The sequence below is a fragment of the Vidua macroura genome, chromosome 3 (genome assembly GCF_024509145.1).
Source record: "Vidua macroura isolate BioBank_ID:100142 chromosome 3, ASM2450914v1, whole genome shotgun sequence".
Taxonomy (NCBI): domain Eukaryota; kingdom Metazoa; phylum Chordata; class Aves; order Passeriformes; family Viduidae; genus Vidua; species Vidua macroura.
The window spans coordinates 98,690,082-98,703,266 of NC_071573.1; positions in this window are offsets into that span (position 1 = coordinate 98,690,082).

Genomic DNA, 13,185 nt, shown 5'->3' on the forward strand with positions numbered 1-13,185 from the left:
CCCCAGTGCCTTCACTTCCTCTTGCTAAGCAAGCATACTTGAGTTTAATTAATAAAAATTATTAAGATTATATTTAACTGAAAACTATTGCTAGCAACACACCAGATAAGGGGAGGGGAGGGGGGGAGGAATCACCCTTTGCTCACTTCCTTTTATAGATAAAGAAAAGCAGCAGTAATTGTAATACAACATTTTCTGCGAGCTACCTTTAACTACTGAAATTAGCTCGTTCTCACCTTGTTTATACTTAATTTAATGACACATTCTCTAGGTAGCTCTGAGGATAGATGGGAGAGGACAGGGGACCGTGCTTTAGTGAGTCAAGCCATGCTGTTTGTTTTAACTGCAAGGGCCGGGAGACATTTTTGGGGCTGCCTTTGGGTGGCAGCACACGTTCACTCAATAACAACTATATTTGATGGAGAAGTCAAAACTAGTCCTTACAAATAAATGAAAGATGCTTCCCCCACAGATACCCCATTTTTTTTTATTAACTACATGCTGCAAATAACTGAGATTAGCAGTGTTTTCTGATGCTGCAAAAGCCAAGCTTTGCCACGCTAAGAGGGAAAAAAGAAAAACAATGAAAACATTTCTTAAGACCCTGTCGATTGCAAACCCTCCTGTCACAGTTATAATATGGAGCAAATTAGCCCAAATTCCTGAACTGCTCCCTGCTGACTGACTTGCTGTAGCTGCTGTGGCACTCTGAATGCCAGCAGCCAGTCCCAGAGCTATCAGCAGCAGTCCAGGTGACCCAAGGTGGTCACAGAGCTGGTGCTGTGCCAGACGCTCACCAGCATGGAGCCACGAGGAAATGCAGCTTGGTGGTACAGGCAGGATGTGGCTCTGATGCTTCTGGGAGCTCCCTGAGAAGAACGTATTCTCAGGAGACAATTGTCTCAACCCTCAATCCTGTATTTATTAGGAATGTCCCATGCTTTTACCCTGGTTCTTGTGTAATTTTCTTCCCAGATTATGGGATATATACCATTTCTGAAGTTACTTGACACAGTTTTTCCTAGCTTCCTTGGGTTCTACATGAATTGTAGAACTCTACTTCCTTGAGTTCCTTTAGAAATGTTAATTCAGATCAAATGTCTCCAATATTTCCAAGACCCTGGGTGTGTATTTCCAGCACAGCTTTTCACTCCTTAACTTCTCTTTTCACCCTGAGGATATCTCTGTGAGTGTGGAAGCTGTTCTTTGTAGTAAGGAAGTCACTTCAGGTGTAGCTCTCACTTCAGGGGGAGCTACCACAGATTCAAAGCCTCAGCAAGGCAAACTTTTCAAATAACCTCAAAAGTGCAAGAAAAAATGAACAACCCCAAACCAGAAATTAAAAGACCATAATTGGCTCATATTTGGACAAGTTTGGACACAACTAAAAGACCCAGTAGGAGCTGACAGCATAATCTTGCCTGGTGTTTTCTCACCATGTAAATGGTCATACACTATGATCCTTTGCCTACCTTGGACATTTTAGAATATACATTTTAGAAAAGAGACAATAATTAATACTTAACTCTTAAATAAAATACAACCTAGTTTCCACACAGTCCACTTTATGTTGCAGTAATACCTTAATTTTCCTGTTGATTCATATTTTAATGAGGAAACTATTATTGCAGTATTTTCATTGTTTAATTAAAATTATAATTAGATATTAAAATGCTAAAGCACAAAAGTAAGTTCTTGCTGAAGGGTATCCTCAGGAAAACAAAGACTTATAAGGGTTTTTACGGCTTTGAGAAATTAGATGTGGTCACCAAATTGCATCTGATTTTTTTCAATAATAATTACCTCACTAAGTACATACTGGGCTGCATAAAGAATTACTGGATTATATTTAGTAGCCTGTATAATGAAAAAGGTCATTCTTGATAATCAGTGTCGAACTTTAGGCCCTAAACTCTATAAATCAAGCAAATCAGTGGTAAAAAGCAATTACACTTAGCATTTGCATAGTGTTAAAAAAACACAGACCATAGAACTAATAAACCTTCAGGGTCCCAATCTAATTCATTTCCTCTCCACTACAGCATTAACAGCATTCAATATTTCATCATTATATACTGTCTAACATTTCGAGGCAAATAAAGAATAAGGTAGGAAGATATAACTACCTCTTCCAGTAAGAATACACAATAAATAAGAAACTATAGATCCAAAAACATATAATAAATAACAATATCGATACAGATGTTAAGTAAATGATAGATATGTAAGATAAAAAGTTCCCAGTTACATTTCAGAATCAGAAAGCAGGATAATAAAAGCAATTTAAGGATGATCTGGTCCAGATGAGAATAACTGTGGAGTTAGGGGATCCAGAGCCTCCAGAGACCTGTTTTCTTCTGATGCAGCAGATAGAGGATGGGCAGGATACCCCAGCACACCTTGGGTGGAATGTGAGATACCAGCTTCTATGAACCCAGATGGATTCTGAACATCCATAGATGATAATGGGAGATATTGATATGTAGATATTACATTTGGGTATTTTAGTCTTGAACTTAATCTCAAGGTAAGAATCTACTGAAATGGATGGGCTCCACTTGCCTAAAGATAGACATATAGTGTAATCTGAGATGCCTCAGCACGTCTCGAGCTCCAGCTGCTCCAGAGGACAAGGATGTCCTTTTGCTGCAGTGCCATACTGCCAGGTCTTGGGGCATGTGAATGGCATTTTACTTTTCTGCCCATGTAGCTCAGTCTCACACAAATATGTACATACGTTTTCAAGCAACACAAGAAACACACTGCTAAGAAATCAAGCTTCTGGGACATGATGCAGTATCAGACATAGCATGGACACAGAGAAAGCAGCGGTGACAGAAGGCCTGCTGCTGATGGGTACATGGTCCTGTTCAGAAAGCACAAAACCCAAAGCTAATGATTCCTGCAAATTAAGAGGGTTGAACTTAATCATCCACAAATAATCCTTCTGCCTCATGGTACTAGAATAGGAAATAGGGACCAGTTTGTTTGGTTACTATCAAAGAGAAGAAAGACCGGAAATTTTCCGTCACGTGAGATTCTGGTAAGGGAAGTCACAGCCTCTTCGCCACATTTGCACCAGGGAAGAAACATGGCTTTAGAGATGAGATTCCTTGCCCATGTTCAAGTCACTACACAGCTCTGCATTTTGTAGTGTTTCATGACAAGCCTTGACAAGTTTGACCATCATTAATGGAAGTGATTTTATGAATTTGCATTTTAGCAAGTTTGAAATTTTATTCCAGGTAATTTCTGACTATTGTAATTGGTCATCTTCTAAAAATGAGTATGATAGGTATTATTCTAGGCAAAGACCAAAAAAATTACAAATAAAGAAAACTTAGAAGAACAAACAATATATGGGCCTTCTGGGATTTTTTTTTCTTTTGTGCATGATATGAAAATATATAAATAAGTCAGAAAGGCAGATTTTTTCAGTATCTTTCCCAAGAGCTGATTTCATTTGGACTCTTGTACATTATCAATATCAATAGACTGATAATGTCTGTGTTCATTGTGAAATTAAAGGTTTTATCCATGCAGCTCCATGGATGTAAATGTCCAGTAAATTGAGTCCAGTATTTTTCCAGCTTGGCATCAGTAGGAGGGACATTGCACATATTACAATTTAAACTGGGTGCCAGGACCACAGGTAAGATTTATTATGCAGGAAACATCAGCAACAGGATTGATATAAAAGACAAATTTTAATCGCAAAAATATGGCAACAGTGTCTTGTAAAGACAACACTACAGTTCATTTCTGGGCTATACTGAATGGTGAATATGTATTGAATTTGTCACATTATTTTGGGGAAAAGCAAACAAAGAATTGAAAAGGTTAGAAGTTTTGTCCTCCTGCTTTTAAAACAATTGGCTGATTTTTCATATGTACTTATATGGAATTTTAAGAAATAGTGGCTGTGCCTTACAAATGCTTCCTTTTGTCTCTCTGAAGTATGTAAAACATTTCATTTCAGATAGAACAAGCTGTTTCATTTGAAGGAAGAGAACATTGGAAGGAAGAGGCTTGTATTAGCAGGGAGAACAAATATTGATGTTATAACCTGGACCAAAGCATTTGCATTGTGTTTTAGTTTGATTACCCACATTGTCTTCTCATTAACACCAGCAGCATCTGAATAGCTGGACTGCAATCTCCTCATCTGTTGGTCATGGAAATCACCGTGACCGGGGTGAGCTGCAATCAGCGCGAGCAGCCGCGGCGTGACAGGGCAGGAGCAGAAAGGGATATTCACACTGCTTCCTCAAAGGGCTTTGGGTTAAAATGCTTCCTCAAAGGGCTTTGGGCTAACAGCCTGCAGCTGGACAGCTGAGGCCACTGCTGGCCGCAGCTTTGTCCTGACCACTGCCCATGGGGTCAAGTTCACCCTTGCAGCAGTGATTAGCCCTATATCAAGTGTGGCTTGGATTGTGAGGCTTCCTGCTGAGGAGGTAAAACAGAGACATCCAGGAGAGAGGCTGAAACAAGAGTAGGGAGCAGAATCAGAGCTGAACCACAGCCAGTTTTGTTCTTAAGGGAGCTGCTGGAGTAAGCGCCTGAGAGGGCTCTGCAAAGCACAGAGCTCTTTATAGACTCCATTCTAGCTCATATGAAGTATTTTTAGAAACAATCTCATTTATTTTCTAATAATAGCTTTGTTTTTGAAAAGTAACAGACTTTTGGTGGGCTCTGGTCAGCTTTGTGATGCCTCACTTATGTCAGGGGGATCCTTATTTTTCGCCGAGTTTTTGCAAGGGAAAGAACTGGTTAGGTGGGGTGTGTGTGTATAGGTTGGAACCCAAATTTTTGTAAGTCATATGTAACTCTGAGTGAGGGTGGAAATTACAAATGTGCAACTATTTCAATAGTTTTTAGGGTTTTTTCCATTTTAAAACAGCATGTTAGAGTTGTTTACCTCTGCTGAAACTTTTCCTCATTTATTCAGTGCTGAAAAATGGTGGAGCCACATGTGCAAGGCAATGGTAATTGAGGTTTCTTGAGGCAGAAATCAAGAGGTGAAAAAAGAGTGCCCTCTGACATGCACTCATGGGAGCTGAAATGAAAAACTCATGAAATATCAGTCAAGACACGAATATCACTGAAGGTTCAAGGTAACAATAAGATGAACAGAAAAAGGTCATCTTTAGTCAACTTAGTAGTAAGAGAAAGGGTGCTTTTCTGAAAGCATCAATATATGTGGCCCTCCAGCCCCCACCCCAAACCCTCTAGAAAGGAAAATTAATTAGTTGAGGATGAGATTTTTGCCTAACCAGTTATTTCAAGCATCACACATGCATGTTACTTTCCAAAGCCTGGAAAAAGCCTGAGACATCAGGTTTGAATCTCCCTGCTCTTACTTACCCACACCAAATTACCTAATAAATATAGTTTATTTGCTCTTAAAGATTAATGGAGTTTGAGTTTCACACTGCCATGTTTTTTGCTTTTATTAATGAAATAAAAACAACTTGTGCTTTATCTTCTAGTAGAAGAACTTATAAACTCAGTTGCAGTAAATGTCCAAAAGTTCCCTTGGTCTGTCAAAGCACCTGCATACATTCAAAATTGTGGTGGAAAATGGAGATTTTATGCAGTGTACAGAACGTTGTAACTCAAACTAAGTTAGCAATTTGAAACATCTCTGCATAGGTATGACTGGAAAAATATCTATGAAAAGGACAAGACAGTTATTTTCATATTATATTAAGATCCATCTCACACTGAGAGTTTTCGCAGTGGTTTACAAGCTGCCTACCGCAGACGTAAAACAAAGTTTTCAGTCTTCCTCAGTTCAATCTCTTAAATTTTCTCACAGTTGAATACATATGGTGTTTTATGCAAATAGATATGTATCTTAACTATTTTTACATTTGCCCTTGCAAATGGGCATATTTGACTTTAAATATGATAATTTCAATCTAAAGAAAATATGGTATATACAGATAATGAAACTGAATAATGGGCCTGTTGTAATTCTGACTTCTAGGATTCCATACATGTGCAAATTAGAGACCATTTGAGGAGAAACATTTGCAATATTTTATTTAATTTAATAGATTAAAACACAAGAATCATGGGGCATGTCTAGAAAAGTTACATGCTTTCTCTAGCACTGCAAGCTTCTAACAGATTGTTATCCCCATAAATAAATACATAATAATAATAATTCATATTGTTTCTTGGGCTTAAAATTTACTTGATGTCATAAAATGGACATAAGCAAAGACAGTCCTGGCCACACAGAATCCAGTCTTTGGTGATGCTGTGCTTGCCTGAAGGAGCTAAGAGCCCTTTTGATATAGCCACCAGTTTCATTTTTTCCCCCACTTTCCAATGCTTGTCTGGTCTTTCCCATTGTTAAGACTTGCTCTGGTGAACCTGTAAGCTGCTTCTACCACAACTGCATCAGTGTTTTTCTCTGTACTAGTCTCTATATAAGAGTTGTCATTGTAGAGCTGGTCTGCAAAGCCAATGACCTCTCTCTAATAAGTTAAATTAAGAACTTCTGGGGGATAGTCTACAACTTGTTTAAGTTGTTTAAGCCTCTACTAAATACAAGAGTTGATAAATAAAATAAATGTTAAATTTTTAAGTAAAATAAAACAAATTTGATTTTGATATCGTAAATGTAAAGGTAGTCCTCCTGGAGGAGCACAAGGTTTGTGGAGTCACTGTTGAAGCCAAAGAGTTGTATGATGTGAAACACAAATGGCACAGAAATGAGATGTGAGTGATTAGTGGAATTTGTTTCAAACTCTGTTACATGTTCTAGCAAAGGACATTGAACAAAATATGTACAGTGAAGTTCTCTTCCTTGAGCCAGGAAGGGATAAAGGGCTCAAACCCTTCACATACACCACAGGCAAGATGAAAGGGATAAACTAATGTTTTATGCCAGACTATTCCATCTGAAATCTGGTTTTAAGCTGTTCTGAAGGAACAAAAATGAAAGAAATATTTTTCTATACAAATTCCCAGAACATTTAATCTAAATGCTCATGTGTAATTGTCATTTTCTGTTTTCACAGTCCTGCAGTTGCTTCTTGTGAATTCACTGTACAAACCCATGGTCGATTCACTCATTCAGCTGCAGTCAAATAGTATACCATGACATTGTACAGTCTCTCTTCTGAAAGTCTCAGCAAGGAAACCTAGTAAGATTTTTCACAAAGACATGCAGTTTCTTAACTTCCAAGCAAATAATAGTGTCCTAGGACCTGATAGCCTAGGGCACCTTCTTCTGCGCTTCACCAGGCAAACTCTTAAAACTGCTGCTCTATACATATTAAATTGAATAGATTTCTGTAAACATCTTAAAACCAAGCAAAATAAAAGTACAACATCAATTAACAAATTTGAAATTGAATTATAAGTAACTGAAATTCATTTCAAGGGGTTAAGGGATTTCAAGTTCAGATGGTATTTTATTGCTGATCAGACATACTGTATTTACAGTTTCACCTAAATATGAAGTAAAGCTATATAGTAATATATAATAATTAATTATAGTAATTCCATGTGGTAAATACAATGAACATGATTATTAGGTGTTCTGGGACTAAAATCCTCCTCATTTCATGCTGCTGCAGGAAAGTCTGAATTCAAGTTTCCTGAATAATGTGATTTACACGTCTTAGTGAATCATTATTGTAATCTTCAGTTACAAACTGTTTGTTTAACTTGGTGAACCCTACAAGTTTCCTTTTCTTCGAAACAGAATTAATTTCACACCACTTCATTTTAGCAGTGCAGATTTAAACTTAAAAAGGGAAAAATTCACCTACAGGTTATAAGAAATGTGAAAATGCTGTTTTACTGATATTAGAAGTAAATAAATTCAGTTTCCTTGTGAGTGCATCCCAGGTGCCGCCGTGCCTGCCCTGAGGCTCCCTGGCTTCGCCTGCCCAGCCGAGGCACGGTCAGCAGCAGGAGACACTCCCCTGTTTCTTGAGGAGATTTGGGGAGCAGCTAAGACAGAGCGCTGCGCTGTCTGCCTTGTAAGGAGGAGAGGCGGGAAAAAGTCTCAAGATTAATCCAAGCTCCAGGAAGCTCCGAATGCCATTGTATCCAACAGCTGAAAGTGCACTCGAGGCTCTCACAATCATCTTAAGTACCGGGGCAGTAACAAGGGGGAAGGGACGCCACCACCCAATGGGGGAATTCGGGGGAGTGGAAGGCAGAGGGACAGACAGACACACAAACCAGTGGGGGAAGTTCAAGGGAGGGACCCCTGGCCCTCGTCCACTCATTCAATGCCCAAGGTGGAAGATTCTGGGAGAGTGGGATGGGGAGCCGAGTGATGGACAAGGTACCAGGAGGAGACAGGGGAATGACTGAGCATTTTCAGGGAGATTGGCACTGGGGGAAAGGCGGGGAAGCTTGGGGTGGAACCATTGGGAGAAAATGGGGGGAGAAGGGGCAAACCATTACAGAACTGTTACAGGGGTATAAAAACACAATACAGCACCCAGGTAAACCTATGTCTGCCCGCTTCACTTTCTACCATGGCTGCCTCTGATTTCTTTTGTTTCATCCAGAGATTAATAGCTGCTTTTGCAGCAGAACAGAACTGGGAGCAGTCTAACCATCAGCTTATGTTTTGCTGTGAGTACATCAGCTTACCAAGTGTCATGGTTTAACTCCAGCTCAATTCCGTGTAGCTGCTCACTCACCTCCCCCTTGCTGGGATGGGGGAGAGAATCAGCATAGTGGAAGTGAGAAAACTCATGGGCTAAAGTAAAAACAGTTTAATAGGTAAAGCAAAAGCCATGCATTTAAGTAAAGCAGAACAAGGAGTTCATTTACCGTGTTTACTTATAGGCAGGCAGGTGTTGACAGGACAAAAGCACATAGCCTCAAGCTGCACCAGGGGAGGTTCAGGTTGGAGATTAGCAGGAATTTTTTCATGGAAAGGGTTTTTAGGCATTGGAATGGACTATTCAGGCAGGAGTCATCACTGTCCTTGGAGATGTTCAAGAAAGAACTGGATGTGGCACTTACTACTACAGTCCAGCTGACAAAGTGGTGTTTGGTCAAAGGCTGGACTCATTGATCATAGAGATCTTTTCCAACATAAATGATTCTGTGATTCTATGTTCAGCCGCGCCCAGGAAAGCAGGGCTGCATTAGACATAATGGTGACTTGGGAAGACAAATGCCATGACTCCAAACATGTTCCCTTCAACCTTCTCCACCCAGCTTTACATGTTGAGAATGCAATATTGCATTCTACCACCCAGTACAGGTGGGTGCTGCAGGGTCAGATGTCTCAGCTGTGTTCCCTCCCAGCTCCTTGTGCATCCCCATTCCACTCACTGGTGGGCTGGGGTGAGGGGAAGAAAAGGTTGATTATGTGAGCCCTATTCATCAGTAATGAAATAATCTCTGAATTATCAAAACTGTTCAGCACAAATCCAAACTGTAGACCCATATCAGCTACTGTGAAGAAAGTTAACTCTCTCTCAGCCAAAACCAGCACACTGAGCAAGATAGCAAGAACAACAAAAATTTCTTGTGGAAGGAGAGTCTTTTTAGGTATCCAAGTAATTTCAGGGAATTTTTAGTTTGTATCCTTTTTTTGTGTTTTCTGAGGAATCTTTACTCAACATTTTTAAGATATGTAACAACCCACAGGGGAATGGAATGGAATCAAATATAATGCTGTATTCATAAACCACAAAAAGTACTGATTAGTGAGAGAAAAAAAAAATGTTTGATCAGATTGAAAAATGTACTATGAAACTGCAGAGATCTGAATTTTTAAAGGCCTATTACCATATTGCTGTGCTCAGGAAAATGACTACACATCAGTATACATTTTAATTAAAGCATAAATTTTTAAGGCTAGATTCTATTGAGTTCTTACTCAGCATACCCAGAGGGCTCCCCTCCCTGTTTGATAAAACACGTGATTTTAGTGACCTGGAAACTTATACTTCTCTAACAATTGCAAACAGCTATTCCATAAAAGAGACCTCAAATGTTAATTGCCTATTCGGATTTATACATTCTGTATAAGCTTTTTGTACATTTAGAGTCCCTATAAAGATACTTGATTATTGATGGGCATATTTAAAATTCAACTATGAAATTATGAGCCTGCTATGTAAAAAATAAAAAAGTGGTGATCAAAAAAGCTCAAATGGATGATAGTATTAATATTTTTTTGTGGTTATTGCAAACACATGTTAATTTGGGATCCTGTATATGTACACAAAAAGTATATTTTTCCCTGTTTTAATACATATATATATTAAATATATGTATACATATATATGTATCTATATAAACAAGATTGGAAGTACACTTTTATGTAGAACTTTTATGAAGGAGAATACAATAAGGTGTGTGCTCATCTTAGCTTTAAGTGTCTAGTTTATATGTTGGGCAGGTAGATTGGTCTCTGTAGTTTCCCTACACAGTTAACAGAGAAAATTAATTTTTTCCCAAGAGAAATCCAGAGTACCCTTTTCAACAAGTTGGTCTGTATTAGCTCCCACATGGAACCTATTTCCTTTTGGCTAAGTAGGAGATAAGCCTCTTAACTTTGGTCATTCTTTGTAAGCATCTAAGCAAGGTAGTAGTGTCAATTCTTTGTATGTAACAATTAAGAGCAGTAACTTGTGGAAACCTCCCTTGTGGGTCCCCCTGATGGGGAGACCCCTAGAAAGTTCTGTGCCAGGAATGAGAGATGAACGGGACTTTTGGTTTTTCGGTCTTCAGCTTATTGTTTATTTTTCTCTTATAGGAAGATCTTCACACCGTCTACATCTCAGACTTAGCGTACAAAGAGAAGGCACCATAAGTCACGAGACACACAGATTCAAGTTCTTTTAAAGCTATTTTGTCCAATTAACTCTTAGAATCTACTTTATTTCTATCTTTCTACCAATAATTATTTTTCTGTCCACACAACATCTGCACTGTGTTTTTTTCTAACCAGTCATCCTATGCTCCCAACACTGCAGAAAATGAAGCAGATGAAGAACAAGAAGGAAATCAGACAACGCCCAAAATCCTCCATCTTGTCTCCTATCTACCTCCATACTAAAAACCCAAAATTCTCATTTTTCACCCTGTGATAAACTAGACTACTATCAATTTCAAACACTCGTAGTTTCCAGTTCATCCCTTGGATGCTTTCTCCATGGACGAAGGTTAAAAGCAGTGTTTTCCTGGGGATCAGGATTTCTCAGGACAAACAGACAATTCCCTGTGCCCTGGGTTCCAACAGTAGCTTCTGTTGAAGTAGTCGAAACTTAAGTAATTCATTCTGGTATCAAGGGGATGTTTTACACAGTATTTTGTTCAATAGAAATAATAAACCAAGAGATGCATTTGGTCATCCATGAATGACTGATTGTCTGCCATGTTCCCATACAGCTTGCTTCACACAGTTTACAAATTGTTTTAGACAAACTTTTTTTTGAAGGGAAGAAAAAAGACAAATATTATCCTTATGATCTTGTTTGCCATGACCATTTTACATGAAATCCAGTTTGATAAGATCTGTAGGAATTCTGTTCTGTGTCCTTTGATTTTTTTGAGTTTTTATTTTTGTGTTTTGACCTTAAAAAAAGAAAAAAAATAGAAAAGAAAGAAAATATTTGAAATCTAGGATCACTGGGAACAACCCAATGCTGTCTCAGCTGAGGTGGGGTAGGCAGACATGCTTCAGTTTCCTTAGCCAGTTCAGAGCTCCATGCCTCAGGCAGGCAGCACTGTCCTCTAAGGAATTTCCCCAAGTGTGTTTGTGAATGGGTCTAGTGGGACTGGACCTAGTGCTTTCACAACTGAAGTTTTCAAAGCTTATTTCTCCATGATTTGTTTCAGTCTTGGCAAGGGTCAGGAGAAGAAATATCTAAATTTTTGTTGAAGTTTGTCAAAATAAAAGTACATCATGTTAAGAAACCTCTGAAGTTTGAAGACTATGTTTTTTTAAAAAAAAAAGCTTTAAAATTATTATTTTTAGGTGGTTTTCTTGTAAACACTGTTCTCAGATGTTCTCCTTGGTGTCTGAGGCATGTTTGCACTGCCTTCATCCCTCTTCATGTCCAAGATCATGACTTGGCCCTGACCCAAGACATGAATGAGGTGTTCACCCTTCTCTTCACTCCCTAATAGTGAGTTTTGCATGGGAAAAAAAGGACCATGGGAGCTGGTGAGAAACGCTGCTGTGATCCTACAGGTCCTTAGTCCAAACAGTGAAGGCACCACGACTACAAGGCACTGTCTGTATTGCTTCTCTCCTGCTCGCATAGGAAAGCAACCCAGCTTACCTTACCTTATCCTGCTACCCATTCCTTTGTGTGCTGGAGTTAATTTAACACCGCCATACTGCTTTATAATATTCCCTAATGTTCCCAGATGTCTCCACTTTATATTCTTTTTTTTTCACATGAGTGCCTTGACCATTTTACTATAATTTTGCATATTCACCCTCCCTCCTCTTCAGTAATTCTTGAATCCTTTGGTACTACTACACCCCAGACCAGCCCTCCAGCTGCAAATACATGGCCTTAGGAAGAAGGAGGTTGGCATATGACCCTCAATGTCATTCTCCAGTGGTTCACCTGGGCTGTTCTGGTAGTAGATTCATTTCAATAACGTGACTGCTGAATCTCCTGGAGAAGGCAGCTAAATGAACAGTGAAAGCTGATAGTCATGAGTAACCTGGACACTGAAGTATTTCTGTAACTTTTAAGTTGGATAATTTTAGAGAATTAATAGATCACTTTCCCCCTGCACTAGTCCCAAGAATGGGGGAAATAAGGTCTGCAGATTGAATCGTTTAGTGTGAGCAGTTTACTCAACCAGGCCCAATTATGTTTGGCAACATTTTGGAGAAACTTATTCTCTGTTCTTTCTTTAACTGTACTTAAATATTCATTTTCCAGTCTATCCTATACTAAAAGGAGAAAGAAAGGAGACTGGGATAAGATGCTTCTCAAAAATGTTTTTGAAATCAGCATATGGAATGAAAATCTTGAAACTATTTTCTTTTTTTACCCCAGATCATTGAAGTTGCTCATTTCAAAGTAAAGAAAAAGTCCCAAACCAAGTAGAGATAGTGTACCTTTCCTCTAACACTGTACAAACCTTCAGAAAGAACTGTGTGAACACATATGTGCCCCAGTTAATCAATTTTAAGTTTCTTTTACTGAGAATTTTGTAGTGGTGCTG